Raw genomic sequence first — 17609 nt, 5'->3', positions numbered from 1 at the left:
ATTAGAAAGTGTATTACTCATAATTTGAGGAGAAGGGAAACATGGAAAGTTGACTGAAATGATAGGTTATATTTGGATTAAAAAAAATTGAAGCACAAGAACCAACTTATAACATATTCAAAACTAATTATCAAACTATCAAAAAAAACATTTATTTGAAGTATATTAAAAAGAAGGAAAAACTGTAATTTTACTGGATGAAACAGCTATTAAATTCTCTCATTATTGGAAAACAAAAGAAAAATACACTTTTCTGCTAATTATCACAACATATTTTCAAAACTTGAACAATTCAACTTTTTGTATCAGAAAATTAGGCCCATTATGAAGAATGAAGCCCCCGAGAACGAGAGAGGCGCCTCCACCACGTGTCGGAACTCAGTTCTCGCTTGGCTATTTACGAGAGGATTTTTATTTGCTGTTTCACCCATTCATTCATTCATCCAAATAATAAAAGAACTCATTTAAAACTTAATTAAATGTTTATTGTAAAAGAAACGGAAAAAATACTTTAAATAAACTCAAACTCAAATGTTAATAAGAAAATAATACATTAAAACAATCAAAAAACTTACATTATACTGCCACCCAGCAGGATTGAAGAGAAGGAGATGTGCTGCATTTCTGATGACCCAATCGATACGTAAATGAATACTGTCTGTTGACTGTTAACAGTTAACTCTTATTGATCTTGACCTCCCTCAATATTTATAAAGAATTATACGCTGACATTGCGACTTTGATCCGGTCACTGTACTGAGGTAAAATGCACAGCATGCAATCTGTGCCAAGTTTGCATATTTGGAGATTGTTTTATATTCCATATCCTGTGATCGGATCAATTTCGATGTCTATGAACTTGAAATATCAAAAGATGGAATTCTGAATACTGAGTGTTCTTGTGTTAAAATATTGAAGTGAGGTTGGAACATCTTTCAATTCATGTATTTACTTAAATGAATCTGAATAATTTCATGATTATCTTCTATATTTGACAATACAATGGTAACCATGCCATCGAGCTGTCCATCGAGAGCGTAAGGGGTGCGGTTGTTTGGGGTGAAGAAGTGTGTCAAAAAGGCCTTGTTGGCAAAGAACAATGGTGGTATTGACAAAGTTCTTGAGCAACCCTTGTTCTTGTAGATCGTCAATGACCAGAGGGTTGTGGTGGTCAATGACCAGAGGATGTTGTAAGAAGAGGCCTCGGCAGGTGTAGGTTAGCCGTGTCGTATTAAAGCCGTTTTGGCTCAGTGAATCGTCTTCGGCCAACCCTCTTCGGCCAACCCTTTTCGGGCAACCCCTGTTCGGGCACCCTCATCAGGCGACCCCTTTTCGTGAAACCATGTACTCAGGCGTACGCCAATGTGTTTTATTCGATGAGTTTGTCGGTACAGTGACGTCATCAAGCAGGCATATAACTAAATTGTCACGCGAGACAGGGTCAAATTGGTCTATATCAGGTTTTTGAATAGATCAGGTTTTTGGATAGGTTGAACGGACACTTGATCTGCTTCTATCAGGTCTGCTGAATTGGTTTTGATCCGGTTTGAACCGGTTATGAACAGGTTTTATCAGTTTTGAACTGCTTTACAACAGGTCTGAACTGGTAATAATCCGATAATGTGGTTGAATTCTATATATACCTAGGCTGAGAAACCTAGAGGGTTGACCGAAGACGATTCAGTGAGCCAAAACGGCTCTAATACGACACGGCTAACCTACACCTGCCGAGGCCTCTTCTTACAACATACTCTGGTCATTGACCATCACAACCCTCTGGTCATTGACGATCTACAAGAACAAGGGTTGCTCAAGAACTTTGTCAACACCACCATTGTTCTTTGCCAAGGCCTTTTTGACACATTTCTTCACCCCAAACAACCGCACCCCTTACGATCTCGATGGACAGCTCGATGGCATGGTTACCATTGTATCTAGAACCACGTTAGCTATACTACTCACCTCGAACTTCACTTTTTGAGTAAACTTCCTGAGAACGTTTTTCCAAATGGATGGAAAAATCCAGTGTGAATCGTTACTGTATTGTTACTGTACTGTATTGCTTCTGTTCAATCCCAAAAAAAAACAACTGATTTTGTAATATCGCGTCATTTTCTCACAGTCTTCAAGCTTGAATAAAATATCCAAGTAAATTTTCAGTTGGTGTGAGTAGACAATAATATAAATTTCCAGTCTAATTCAAACTATGATAGAAATCGTAAACAAATTAAAGTTACATCATATTGTTATCACAGACAAGGCCGACTTCGTTTTATGATATCATTCAGTACGAAATCAAGATAATATTCACAGAAGTCGTTTATTCTCTGCTAACAACACAAACAAATTACTGCAATCCCATTACCTCACGAAATTATGTTTTTCGAGTTCAATGATGGCGATCAAGGAAATACTACTGATATGATAGTGATATGAGTTGCGTATATTACGTTATGTTCTATTGATCCCATCGCTTTTCCTATTGATAAGGTAGATAATCAAAATCAAAATTATAGAGCTTTAACGTATTTTGGACAAAGAACAGAAAGAGTGGCTTCATTTTTGAGTGAACCAGATATGAAAATTGCACATAGAACAAGCATATGGAAATATAATTGAAAATAATGAAGACATGGCAGAACATTCAGGAATCGAATCCAGGAACATCATATAAAATATATAAATAAGAAAACAAGTTCAACATATTCAAATCATCTTTTGGAAAAAAAATCATAGGTATCTTCAACGGAGTTCGAAATTTTCCACGTAGAAAATGGAGGGTTGCAACTGAATTATTTGAAAGCAATGGAAATGAACGAACTTAAAAATTTATACATTCTAATGAGTGACCAGTTGAGCTTGAATAGATCACCTTTAAACTGAATATACGGAGGTGAACAATAAAACAATGATAGTTATCCATACAGCTTTCCTGAATAATTAAGAAACATGAAGTAAGTAAATAGTGGCATTACTACACAGTGAAAAGTATTTCTTTCAAAGAAGATCATAGGTTGCTTTGTAGTTTTTATCTCTATTATTATTTCATGCCAACAGCGCTATGTTCCACAAGAGAATCACAATTCTTTCAACGAAGAAATCAAATTTCTTGGCCTTTCAACGACATCATTCGTTTGATGATATTATTGCGAAGATGAACTATTTTGAATCAAGAAAATATAATATCATCTCAAAATCTACCGCCTATTTGAAGAGAAACATAAACTATTTCAAATGGAGAGCAATATCAACTTGATCTGAAAACATATTGTTTGTTTGAATTCAAAACTGTATCACTTCAAATAAATCAATTCATTTATAACAAGAGTTTTGTGAATCTATATACAAAACTATATCATGATCGACTGAAGATAACAGGAATTTTGTATAGAGTGAACAGGATTTCTTTCAAAGAAGTATTTCATTCATTTCAGTTTGAAAAAAACTGTTTCATTTAACCATACATATTATTGAAAAGAATTTAAATTCAGTATCATGAGAAACTAACAATGAAAAACATTTTTCGCGTACCCGCCAGTATGTTTTGGAAAGTGACGTTGGTGTGTTGTGATTTTAAGGAGGAAGTGTTTTATTTGTCTGTAGGTAGTGCAATTCTTTCTACCATAATGGAACAGATTTTACAAGACTGGGGTCTTACACAGTTGGAAGATATTTTCATGGGTAAGTATTATAATTGGATAAAATTGAGGTGTTCGGATTACTTGAGAAAGAAACCCCGCTATATCAGTAAGTACTGCGTTGTATATCTAATACCAAAGATAAAGTGGTAAACTTTGACAGAAACTCCTAATTTTGCCCTTATTTTGCGAAAATTATATCAATGCTTCGTAATTTCTTACACATGCATTATTGCATTTGCCGAGTGCTGCAAGTGTATATTATTGATTGATTCAAATTCGCCAATCTTTCGTTTTGAACATATCTTTTATCTTGTTTTAAATAAGTGCATTTTCTCCAAATAAAATTTTATTTTCTCTTAGACCAAATTCATTTTTTATTGAACGAAAGAAATACTTATAGTTTCGACAATAAATTATAATACAAAAAATACCAAAATAGGCACCAGTAGATATAAAAAGCACCTACAAGTGACAGTCACTTTCTGATTTCAACATGTAAATGTTTGTTGAATTCCGAAATGTCTTTGCTTCCTGTAATTACTTCACTGGGAACAAATTGAATATACCCTACTCAGCTTGAAATTATTTAATATATTTCCTAAAGGAATGTAAGAAATAGGTAGACATATTACCAAACTCACTAGAGGAGAAATCAGAATTTCCAAAACGTGAAAACAGCGAATGTTTTTATTTAAATAGCGAATCACATACCTTTAGGTATGTTTGCATGATCATGAGTTGAATTTTTTGAATTGAACATTTTATATTTCCCACTGATTCTCTAATAATACTCACACAACACTTTGAATTTCTATAACGGTTCTAAAATGATTATTTTGAAAGTCAATTTTTTTGTGAAGACTTCTGTCCACTTCAATGGGATTTGAGGTACCTCTTTTGAATTGATTATTTATTCCTGATAAAGGAATGTTTAAGCACCTTTTATTTTGATAGGCATCGTATGTTGAAGACCTCAGACAAGTTTGAAATTTTGAGGGTTGTCGTTTGTATGCGGACTACAATTGGGTTGGTTAACGGAATAAACCCACTCAAACAGTTTTTTATTGAAAGAAAATATATATTTTTTTGTATTACTGGCAGCTGTTTTCATAGTTTTACCTTTCTAGATGTTTGAAATAATGTGCTGATTTATTCTTTCGATTCAGAATCTGAGTGATGCTCCGGCAATTGTAGATAAACAAAAGCGGAATGCAGAACTTGATAGACGACAGTGATTTTTTTAATGTTACTTACCAGAATGGCATCTAGTTTTAAAAACTTTATTTATGTGAAATCACTAATAAATTAATTCATTTTCTTGTCTGAGTTGTAATGTTGTTTAAAGGCTTCGATTTTATTTAATTTGTTAATTTGCAATTTGTCAAGAATATAACACTTTTTTTTATATATGTTTTTCGATTGAATATGTATTTCTGATCGGTTCTGTTCTGTTCTGTTCTGTTCTGTTCTGTTCTGTTCTGTTCTGTTCTGTTCTGTATGATATATCAATAGTGTGCGGATGGAATATGACAGTTAAGCAAAGATTAGCAAAGAAAATTCAGTTTTCTATTACGTTTTGTTTTTCATTATATGCTTTCTTAGGATAATATTTATGTTTGCAATTGCTTCAAATGAACAGATCATAATATACAATGTATTATTTGATTTCTTCCCTTACCACATTAGAGGGACAGTTTATAAACAGAAGCATAAGTTCGTCATTGATGAAGTAAATGAGTTTATTTGATTTATACAAATAAAAGCGTTCGAATGAAAAATGCTTCTCTTCAAAGGAAAACAATTAATTTCTCCTACGAAGATATCTGAATAGTATAAACATATATTATTCTTTCAAAACTCAAAAAAGTTTTGCTTCGAGATTAATTTTGCTCAGACTAAAGAATGCATTACCCTCCCGAGGGGTCTTCACCTTGCCGTGGTGGGAGGGCTTACGCACTGTGATGAAGTTATGGGCTATGTCGGCAGCAGCATAGCTGCTGGTAGGGTCTCCTAGGCCGAAGAGGCCGTAACAGAACAGTCAGACCAAGAAGGACCCAGGCTTAATCCAAGGTGTTATGCGACCCGTGCCAAAGGAAGAATGGTACCTGAGCCTCATCAGGTATCACTAACGGAGATACCAGGCGACCTCCCAAAGTATCCAGCCTTACATCCATGCAGGGGGCACCATGGATGTGGACAACCCTTTCCCCCATACTCGTGGGACTTGAATGGATAAAAGAACTACTAGAATATCAGAGGAGGACTCTTCGAGCGACTCCTCGCAAAACCAGACTATTCTTATGTGCAAACCGACCAGGAAAGTCATAGTCAAACGGAGGGAAACACCAGCCCCACCGAAAGCATAACTGCAGGATTGACGGAAGTCGAACTGCAGAAGAAAAGGCCATCAGGGGCGCAAAGACGGAAACTGATGGAAGCACGAAAAATAGCTGCGGGTACATGGATTGAAAAACCATATAACACAAAAGACCACAGAAAAACGGAAAAAACAAAAGTAACTTCTGTGGAAAGGGCCAAAAAGAGACCTAGAGAAGATGTAAAAACTCCCCTACAGAAGATACTGAAAAAACCCAGGGCTTCCAGAGAAACTGGGACCTATATCGAGGCTGCTAGGGGACTGAGGGTAGCTGTCACCGACACGCGACACCCTGAGGTCACCCTGAGTCAGGGTCAAGCAGACCTGATCGAGAAGGGACTTGTCCGCGAATTGGACAATTCTCCCTACGGTAGCCTCGAAAATCTGCAATTCAAGAAGACTTCATTCGACGCAGGGGTCCTATGGATAACCTGCGCGGATGAAGGGACAAAAGAATGGCTCATAGGAAGCATTGGAAACTTGGGAAATTTTTGGGACGGGGCGGACTTGACTGTGGTCGAGGCCAACGAACTCCCTGAGAGACCAAGGATCCTAGCCTTCATTCCGGGCCAAAAAGACCAGGAGGCTACAGTTAGGACACGCCTCAGCAAGCAGAATCCTGCCTTGGGAGTGGAAAACTGGATCCTCCTGAGCAGAAAAGTGGAAGAGGAAGGACAAACCCTGGCCTACTCCACGAATGAAAGTTCCTTCAGGACCTTGGAGGGGAACATGTTTAAAGCCTATTACAAGCTGCGCATGGTCACCTTCAAAGTCCTGAAGGGTTTTAACAGCAATGTTCAGAGTGATATAAAGAGGGGAGTTAATTTATAACAGAACCTCAGAGACCCCAATAACATGCATAATCATCCGTAAAGGAATAAATATACAGCCGCTGAGTAATTTGTGTTCCAGAGACTTGACGGCAGTCAAAATAAAGACGGCTGGCGGGGGCGGACCTGAGGAAATCGTCATTGGATTAGCATACCTCCCTTACGACAGTCCGGAACCATCACCAACCAGGAAAGTGGAGGAGTTGGTTGGGGCCTGCCAAGCAGAGGGACTACAACTTTCAATTGGCCGTGATGCCAATGCACACCACCTAACCTGGGGAAGCACAAACACCAATGATCTTTCATTGGTGTTAGGTGGTGATAGGAACTACATTTGTAAGTAACTACGTTCGGAAATAGAATGTGTCCGATGAGGAAAGTTGTTCAGACCATCGACACATAAACTTTGAAATCGGAGGGATTCAGACCTCGATCGTAACATATCAAAATCCCCGGAAAACAAACTGGGGAGCCTATACGGTGGACCTGGAAACCTGTTTAGACCGCATGGATTTTGGCATCAGAGATTCCATTGACCTAGAGTTGGCAGCAGATCGATTACAGGGAGCTATCATCTCTACGTACAACGATCATTGTCTCATAGTAAATCAGAGATCAAACAGGAATGTGCCCTGGTGGAATGAAGATCTGGCAAGGATGAGAAAAAAAACTAGAAAAGCCTTCAAAAGCGCAAGGAAATCAGGTTCATGGGATCAATACAGAAGGGCCCTAACTGAGTATAACAAAGTCCTGAGAAAATCCAAGAGAGATACGTGGAGAAGGCAATGTGAGGAGGTCGAACAGACCCAAGCATGTGCCAGGTTCTACAAAATACTCTAGAAGGAACCTCAGGTCTCAATAAATAATTTGAAAACAAATACGGGGGAGTACACAAAAACCGGAAAAGAGACTACCAGAGAGCTTTTCCGGGTACACTTTCCCGGGTCAGAAATTACAAATCTAACACCGGAGTCATGGGCAAATTCAGAACTGGAGACCCCAAAAAGGGCATCCAGGGAGAACTGGCAAACGACAAAGAAGGTGATAGATACGGAGAAAATTAAATGGGCTATAAACTCATTTCAACACTACAAGTCGCCGGGACCGGATGGCATATACCCAGTAATGCTTCAAAAGGGACCGGAAGTACTTTTCAAAAAATTGTGTATAATTCTCAGGGCAAGCTTAGTACTGGGACACATACTGAGACATGAAGACTGATCAGGGCCACCTTCATTCCGAAACCTGGGAAAATCGTACAGGGCTCGGCGAAGGCTTTGAGACCAATTAGTCTCATGTCATTTGCGTTGAAAACGCTAGAAAAACTACTTGACAGGCACATTAAGGACGTAACATTGGCTATCAGACCATTACATCGAGACCAATATGCATACAGGTCAGGTATGTCAACAAAAACGGCTCTACGTCGGGTAACAGAAAAAGTAGAATATACCTACGAAAACAAAGAAGTACTATTAGCTGCTTTCTTGGACATTGAGGGCGCATTTGATAATACGTCGTTAGAATCAATTATCCAGGCGTCGAGGAGAAGAGGGATCGTCAAGACAAACTTCAGGTGGATAGACTGCATGCTTAGGGGAAGATCGGTATATACAACTATTATGGGGGAAACAGTCGCGGCACGGGTAACAAGGGGCTGTCCACAGGGGGGTTCTATCCCCTCTGTTATGGAACCTTGTGATGGACGAGCTGCTATGTCTCCTGGACCGTAATGGGTACAAAGCACTGGGCTATGGAGACGACTTAGTCATCTTAGTGCAGGGCAAATACAATAATGTAGTGAAGGGATGCATGCAGCAGGCCCTGAACATCATAACAAGATGGACCGAACAGGAAGGGCCTAACATAAGGCCATCTAAATTGACCAGAGAAACTGGGACCTATATCGAGGCTGCTAGGGGACTGAGGGTAGCTGTCACCGACACGCGACACCCTGAGGTCACCCTGAGTCAGGGTCAAGCAGACCTGATCGAGAAGGGACTTGTCCGCGAATTGGACAATTCTCCCTACGGTAGCCTCGAAAATCTGCAATTCAAGAAGACTTCATTCGACGCAGGGGTCCTATGGATAACCTGCGCGGATGAAGGGACAAAAGAATGGCTCATAGGAAGCATTGGAAACTTGGGAAATTTTTGGGACGGGGCGGACTTGACTGTGGTCGAGGCCAACGAACTCCCTGAGAGACCAAGGATCCTAGCCTTCATTCCGGGCCAAAAAGACCAGGAGGCTACAGTTAGGACACGCCTCAGCAAGCAGAATCCTGCCTTGGGAGTGGAAAACTGGATCCTCCTGAGCAGAAAAGTGGAAGAGGAAGGACAAACCCTGGCCTACTCCACGAATGAAAGTTCCTTCAGGACCTTGGAGGGGAACATGTTTAAAGCCTATTACAAGCTGCGCATGGTCACCTTCAAAGTCCTGAAGGGTTTTAACAGCAATGTTCAGAGTGATATAAAGAGGGGAGTTAATTTATAACAGAACCTCAGAGACCCCAATAACATGCATAATCATCCGTAAAGGAATAAATATACAGCCGCTGAGTAATTTGTGTTCCAGAGACTTGACGGCAGTCAAAATAAAGACGGCTGGCGGGGGCGGACCTGAGGAAATCGTCATTGGATTAGCATACCTCCCTTACGACAGTCCGGAACCATCACCAACCAGGAAAGTGGAGGAGTTGGTTGGGGCCTGCCAAGCAGAGGGACTACAACTTCCAATTGGCCGTGATGCCAATGCACACCACCTAACCTGGGGGAGCATATAGGGTGTTTTAGAATTCGACAGACAAACTTATACCACGTCATTCCTCTTGCAAAATGATGAAAAATGAGGTAGGACATGTGTGTCCGGAAATGAGCCGTTTCAGAAATACAGGGCGTTGAAGTTGCAAAATAAAAAGACTTTTTTCGTCGTAGCTCCCGGACTAAAAGGAATAAATTAATGAAACTCAGCAAATCGATTACGAGCTAGAATGTGCTTCCTCCAGTGGTATGTTTGCTTCAGTATCAGTAGCCAGTGACGTTCCAGCGGGGTAATAGCTTATATTTCCCCCCATATTTTTTACGCCACTGACTTTATATCCACACCCGTCTTTTTTTTGAATTCCTTGATCAATTTTACGTAAAAACCAAATGAACATTCACTATGAAAAAACCAGTAGTTTTCGAGAAAAATTGAGTTGAACTGATAGGTGCATTCTCATATGGGAATATTAATAATCGAGTAAAATAATGGAAATTCCAAAACCGAAATTATTTGAACTCTTTCATCATTCTACCATTCATTGTGTGCTTGAAAAATTATTTACTTCGGCAACATATTACGGATTTTCTACCATTTTACCAACTTTTTTTGCAGATATGTTGTGAGCCCGCAGACCTACTGAATGCCTTTACCTCGAGATTTATTTTTTAATAAAATGTTCCATCCAAACGATTTTCAAAGACAATTACGAATAGTTGGCAAAACTGAACTCAGAATGTTTTATCGAATTATCTTCTCTCACTGGGTAAAAATCCAAGTTTTATCGATTAACCAAAATACCATTACTTGTTTCAACCTTAGCCATCTACAATGTTTCCTGGGCATATCCATTATAGTTTTGTTAGATAACTGTACCGATATTCTCGAGTTCTTCAGCCACTGGTTGAATAGTTTCAGAATACATTCACGTGACTTATAACAATCTTTGATCCACCTAAGCAATGAGGATTACTTTATTCATTGACAACAATAAATTTGTTAGGGGGCTGTGGAAATGAAATGAGATTCATATGACACTTTCAAGTTAACGTAGCTGTCAGAAAGTGTTTGATTGTGTATTTCGTATAATAAAAATGAATTTTACATTCGAAGAGTTAGCGGACATGCACCTTATTTATGGAAAATCGGGACGAAATGGAAGGTTGGCACAAAGGATGTATCGTGAAAATTTTCCTGGAAGAAATATAATTCCTAATATGAAAACGTTCGAAAACGTGGACAGAAGACTCAGGGAAACAGGAAGTTTTTTAATTACCAGAAGGAATGCAGGTATACAGAGAACTGTAAGAAATTATATCACAGAAGAGGTGATATTTAACTATGCTGCTGAACATCCGTCTGAAAGTAGTAGATCTATAGCTAGAGTGCTGCATGTGTCTTCATCATCTGTTTGGAGGACTTTGCATGAACAGCAGTTATACCCATATCGACTGAGAAAAGTTCAGGCACTGAAACCAGAGGACTATCCAGATCGAATTGAATTTCCTCGATGGTTTTTAAGTATGTGGAGGAATAATCAGGAATTTATCAAGCATGTGTTATACACTGATGAGGCAAAATTCACAAGGGAAGGTATTTTCAATTCTCGCAATAGCCATATTTGGGCCGAGGAAAATCCTTTTGCTATTCATCCTCATGGCCATCAAACAAAATTTTCATTGAATGTTTGGGCAGGCTTAGTAGAAAACCGTTTAGTTGGTCCTTATCTTTCACCAAATAAGTTGAATGGGGACAATTATAGCACTTTCTTGGGAGAAGTATTGCCGGAATTGTTAGAAGATGTTCCTCTGAATATCCGGAATGGAATGTGGTTTCAGCACGACGGTGCTTCTGTTCATTTTTCGTTAGCTGCTAGAGATTACCTAAATCGGAAATTCGGTGACAATTGGATTGGTCGAGGTGGACCCCACAAATGGCCTGCCAGATCACCAGATTTGAATCCTGTTGACTATTTTCTTTGGGGTCATATGAAGTCACTGGTTTATGAAACAGAACCAAAAAGCCAAGAAGAATTGGTCGCCCGCATTCAAGCTGCATCGATAACGATTGCCGAAAATTTAGAATCATTTGAAAAAGTGCGATTTTCTATGTTGCGCCGTTGCAGATCGTGTATAAGTGTTGACGGAAAAAATTTCGAACAATTACCCTATTGATTATTCATCAGATGTTCTCATTATTATTCAAAAGCACATTTGAATTTTCAATGTAAATTTCAAAAAGAAATTCGTGTTTATGACTCACTGTTCTAGAATTTCAACAGTATTGTTCCTTATCACATTATCTAAAATATGTGTAGAGAAGGTATATTTTGAACATGATATTTCTACTCAAAGATGAATTATGAGTACCGACATCCAACTAAGAGTTATGTAATTAGCTGTAAATAGACAACTTCCATTTCTTCATTTATTTAAAAAACTTCATTTACTGACTAGAGTTAGCGAAGATCTTATCAGATGGTTATTCAAATAAATTGACTTCTTCCAAATACATTTCTTTTTCTCAGGCGTATAATTAGAGTCTACTGGTAAAATTTTGTTTTTCGGCTTCATCTGTGAAAATTTGAAAACACTGTATACTTTGAGAATGTTTTTCATTTTCTTATTAATGAATATTCTTCAAGATATTTACGATTCTACAAAGAGAAGTGTGATTTCACGAATGGGAAAGACAGGATAATTGTGAACAAAAATAATTTTCCCAAAATCCAGAATAATGGTGTTATTTTAGGATTATTGGAGCCTAACTCAGTCGAGATTCCGAATGATCGCAAATTTTATTTGGGGTCACTTTTTTTCAGATCACAAAGTCACTCGAAGATCTGAGAACAATGAAAACATTTCAACAATGAAATCTATTGACAAGCACGAAAATAAGCCTCAAGAGTTATGATTTGTCATTACAATATGCTAAACATAACAAAAATTGGTACGATGATAGAAAACCCACAATAATTACCATCACTTGCAAGCGCTAAATTAATGGTAAAAACATAAAAGAGTTCAAATAATTTTGGTTTTGGAATTTCGATTATTTTAATCGATTATTCCCATATAAGAATGCACGTATCAGTTCAACTCAATTTTTCTCGAAAACTACTGGTTTTTTCATAGTGAATGTTTATTTGGTTTTTACGAAAAATTGATCAAGGAATTCAAAAAAAAGACGGTTGTGGATATAAAGTCAGTGGCGTAAAAAATAAGGGGGGAAATATAAGCTATTACCCCGCTGGAACGCCACTGGCTACTGATACTGAAGCAAACATAACTGGAGGAAGCACATTCTAGCTCGTAATCGATTTGCTGAGTTTCATTAATTTATTCCTTTTAGTCCGGGAGCTACGACGAAAAGGGTCTTTTTATTTTGCAACTTCAACGCCCTGTATTTCTGAAACGGCTCATTTCCGGACACACATGTCCTACCTCATTTTTAATCATTTTGCAAGAGGAATGACGTGGTATAAGTTTGTCCGTCGAATTCTGAAACACCCTGTATATATATATATATATATATATATATATATATATATATATATATATATATATCAAAAACGATGGTTTGTAGGAAAAAAAGTATTGGAAAATTTTTTGTAGATAATTTTATGGTCTACAGTTTCGTTCGGAATATTTTCATAATGAAACTCACCGTGTTGCTGAAAATTGGGAAAAACAAATTTTTTGGACCTTTGATCTCGAATAATTTTTTTTCCAAACAGGGGAAAGATGGGGAACTTCTAAATTCTATTTATGATCATATTTTGAACAATGTTACTTATTTTCAGCTTGGTTGGAATTTAGGTAGTTTTACTCTTATTTTTTGGTATAGTTTGACCGGACTATCTCACCGATTACAAGATTCCCATTCATAGACTTGAATTTTGATAGCCCTGTATACTTGCTTCTGTCTTTTGTGTATTAGTTGTGAAAAAATATTGCTTTCAATGATTACTTATATAAACAGAATTCATGGAGGATAATTTAATTCACACCAGTGCAGTTGCTGAGCTGCAACAAAAAATACACGAAATGAAAGTCGTTCACTTACTCTTTATTCACTTTCACTATAACAAGAAGTAGAGAATTAAAATAATTGTCATACTTTGAACTAAAATGAGCGATTTCTGTCTTCCACTTTCATATTCATACTTCGAACGGGGCTACAAATTATCCTAAGCATTATTAGTAATAACATCTACATTTGCGACCAAAATATAAAACTTTCAGTTTTTCTAAAAACTGTTTTGGGAAAATAGAGGTTACAAGAAACATTTCCATTCAAGGTGAGTGTTTGAAATTTGCAGCAATTGCAGAATTTTATTTTCCTAATTGATTCGGCCGTTACTTGATCCCCCCAAACTTACCTCCAAAGCATTACCTGATCCTCTACCTAAGGTACCTGTGAGGTGATATGCTTCAGGTGATCATAATTGACCAGGTACCTTAGGTAGAGATCAGGTAATGTTTTGGAGGTAGTCTCAATTATGGTTACCTGTAGTATATAAATAGTAATCTAAGAACAACTTGAAGTATTCAAATCACTTGACGAAGCTACTGTGCTAGCTAAACATGTTGTGATATTTTGGGAAAAGAAAGTTAATCACTCCTAAAAATATAACCCCTTTCAATTCATGTTGTGATATATTCATCAAATGAAGTTTGTGGGGATGAAATCGTGAGGTGTAGTTTTTGAAATTCAATTTTTGAATTTTCAAACTTCTGGATTTTTTTCAAAATAGTTTTCAGTTGAAACGGACATTTCCATCATGCTATTTCAACTTGAACGCTTTGCACAAATTGTTTTTTCATTTTGGTGATGGGAGAATTGATTTCAAATTGATTTTCAATGCCTACCGTTAGAAGAAAATTATTTCAAAATCGAAATAAGTATTGTATGACCTACTCATTTGACAGTAGTTTCAAAACCTTGATAATCAAGCTTTATCAAAATTTGCAAATGTTAAGAGTAGATTAACTGACCTTTCATCTAAAAACTGTAATGAACTGTTCACAAACTCAATCAGGTTTCTATAACACAAACTGGAAAATCCGTTCGAAACTCGAAATCAGTTTGAAAAAAAATATATGTCAAAAATTTCTCAATTGTGAGGAGTGACCCTTGGTAGGTGGTAGAACTAGTTTTCCAAAATATTTTTCCTATATCAAAATAGCACTCTGTAACCTGTAATCTGCAAAGGTACTCACCTCGTCGTAAACGTAACCTATCAAATAACAAAACACATTTTGAAGATACAACCGAAAACACCTACAACTACTTGAAAATAAACTACGAACTGCTGTCAGATTCGCGGCGGAACAATATCACTACGAGACTAGTCCTCAAACGACCGCCGAATATCTACAAGTCCAGCGGCGCGGCTGGTGCTCTCGCAGACGTTCCGACGCTGTGACGCAGGCGTCGCTCATATTCCCAACCACCAAAGTGGAAATCTACGAACGAAAGGTGTCACTTCTTCGAATTGCAGCCCTTAAAAACACCGACACTGAAGATCTGTCCGATACAAGGCAACCTTCATGTTATTCTCCTGCTTGGTGAAAGGAATCCGATACATCATTGTTTGTTTCTTCTCGCAATTTCCTGACACGTACCAGTTTTTCGATGGTCTTTCACGGATTTTGGCATGTTTTCTACATGGTTCAATGAAACATTCTTTTATAGTACGGTTGGAAAAAATTTTGGAATCACAATTACAATTAACCCGTGGGAAAGAACTTAATTAGGTTACTTAATTAAGGTTACCCTTAGCACCGTATAGAAGTAAACACAAGTAAATTGACACCCGACGGCCTCTTTGATGTTTCAGGTCGAGATTTTTTTTTTGCTGGCATGTGGCGGGGCAGGAGGATGTCGGACTAGGGGCTGTCGTGCACCTCTGTACGAGGTTCGATCAAAAAATATGTGACCATGATCTGACTTCATCATTGCTACGAGGAGCTCACAATAAATATCTCATATGATAATAATAACTTTATTCACGAAGTATACAAATTAGAGTACAATTAAAACAAAATATGTGAACAAACTTGTTTGGCGATAAGAGCAGAGCTCTTGTTTCGCAAGATGTTATAAAGAATATGTAAGTACATAAATATTTGTATAAAAGTAAGTATGGCCTTCATGGAGTAGAAACTACAAAACATTTTATTAAATTTGTTATTTTGGTGTTATAGTTAAGCAAATTATATTTCGGCTTGAGGTAAAATAGGCCGATTGAATACTAGATAAACAAAAAGTAAGAAAAATAGATGAAACCTTAGACAAATATTACACGTTCTATAAGAATAAAATATTAATGTACAAATAGATAAAATTTTAGGCAATATGGATGAAATTAGGCTACTTACAATACAGTATGATACAACTTTGGGATGAATTTGACTAAGACTAACTTATTTTACTCTAACAGATTTTTTTTAAAGTGTCTACCTCTTTCGAGAATGTGTTTTATTATTCGTTTTTGGAATAAGAATTTTTTTATTTTGTGAGGTACGGTGTTATACAGTGTCACCATTAAAGTGCGCACCATATGGGAAACTTTTTTTTAGAAAAGTATCAATGAAGTTTAACTTCGGCACTTGTTTGTACTTTGAATTTAACTTAAAATGATGCGGCCAACTGCGACCCACTGACGTTCAGTGTTTGTCAAATTCAACTTTTTTTTTGAAAAAATTGAAAAAGTGCATTTCTAGATCGAATTTAACAAAAAGTTACTTGAAACAGTTGTGTCTACGGCAATTTCATATCCATATGCCAAATTTTATGCAACTAGGATAAAGTTAACGTTTTGCTTATTTTTGACAGATATCCCCTTCATTTTAAAAAACAAGTTAGGTTAATTGTCCTCAATTCATGTATACATAACAAACTCATCACGAAGTTCAAATTTTCTGATAAATTTTTACTTATACGGACATTTTTAGAGAGACATTAAAAATGTGCTATAAAAATTTTAACATGACTGGTGCAAAGTTTCAATCACTTGGCTATTTTCTTAAACAAACGTCAGTACCTTCAATTTTGAAAAAGCAGACACAACTCAAAAACTGAAATAAGTATTAATAAAATTACTAGAGTTGAAATTACATTAAAATTTCAATATTCAGTATTTACAGATTATTTATAAACACTAACTAGGGCCGTAAGGATGCTTAATCACGTTGAATAAAATTTTTAAGTAGGTCTTGACAAACAAAATGCATGCTATGGTAGTGTCAAGTTGTTGATTTACTTGTCAAATTTTTAACAGTTATTGTTGCAATAATGATGTCTCTTCAGGAAAGAATAGAAATACTTTTAATATGTGGTGAGAATACACCATACCGGCAAGTAGCTAACATTTTTAATGAACGGCATTCAGGAAAAAATTTTCAACATAATAATAATAATAATATTTATTTCGACGGCAAGTTTCCATATACAAGTAAAACAATTGAGTAATTATGAATAAATATAAGAAGATTCCACAAGGGTTTCCCATGTGTGTGGAAAAGGGTATATTCAACTTAAGCCTAGGAGTATTGAGATCATGGAGTATTACAATAAAATTGAATTTAATATTTAAAAATAAAATTATATTTTCAAATTCATGGTTTACATTTTATCTAGAAATAATGAGTGTTCAGAAATAATAAGTGTTTTTCAGATCAATATATTGATGGATTTTTAAGCGTGGCAACGTATTAATCCAGGCGATGAGATGTTTTCGGAATGATTGCATTGATATGATGTCATGATGATGTCGAAATTCAGAGAAACAGGATCCGTAGCAAATCAATTTAAGAAAAAGCACACTCCAAGTAAATATGATGAGGAGGCCCAACTTAATACTTGTTTAAAAGTTATTGAATACGGGCACACAAGCATAACCGATATTATAAAAAATACCGATCACAAGAGAGAAAGTGTTAGAAAAATTTTATTTAAGAATAAATTTTGGCCTTACAAACCAAAATTTATTAACAC

General features: G+C 36.7%; 1 protein-coding gene across 1 annotated transcript in view; it reads right to left on the bottom strand.

Annotated features, from left to right (window-relative positions):
- Nucleotides 1-14973, bottom strand: part of LOC111516184 (5-hydroxytryptamine receptor) — a 616569-nt gene extending 601596 nt beyond the window's left edge. The window contains exon 1 of the mRNA XM_074170181.1: nt 14831-14973. The gene's annotated coding sequence lies outside the window, so the exon portion shown is untranslated. The remainder of the gene's footprint in view (nt 1-14830) is intronic.
- Between the last annotated feature and the right edge of the window lie 2636 nt (nt 14974-17609).

This window comes from Leptinotarsa decemlineata, unplaced genomic scaffold (genome assembly GCF_025532065.1).
Source record: "Leptinotarsa decemlineata unplaced genomic scaffold, Ldec_3_MD MMD2_P_RNA_scaffold_7, whole genome shotgun sequence".
NCBI classification, from domain to species: domain Eukaryota; kingdom Metazoa; phylum Arthropoda; class Insecta; order Coleoptera; family Chrysomelidae; genus Leptinotarsa; species Leptinotarsa decemlineata.
The sequence above is the reverse complement of the archived record's forward strand: the minus strand, read 5'-3'. Positions and strand labels throughout refer to the sequence as shown.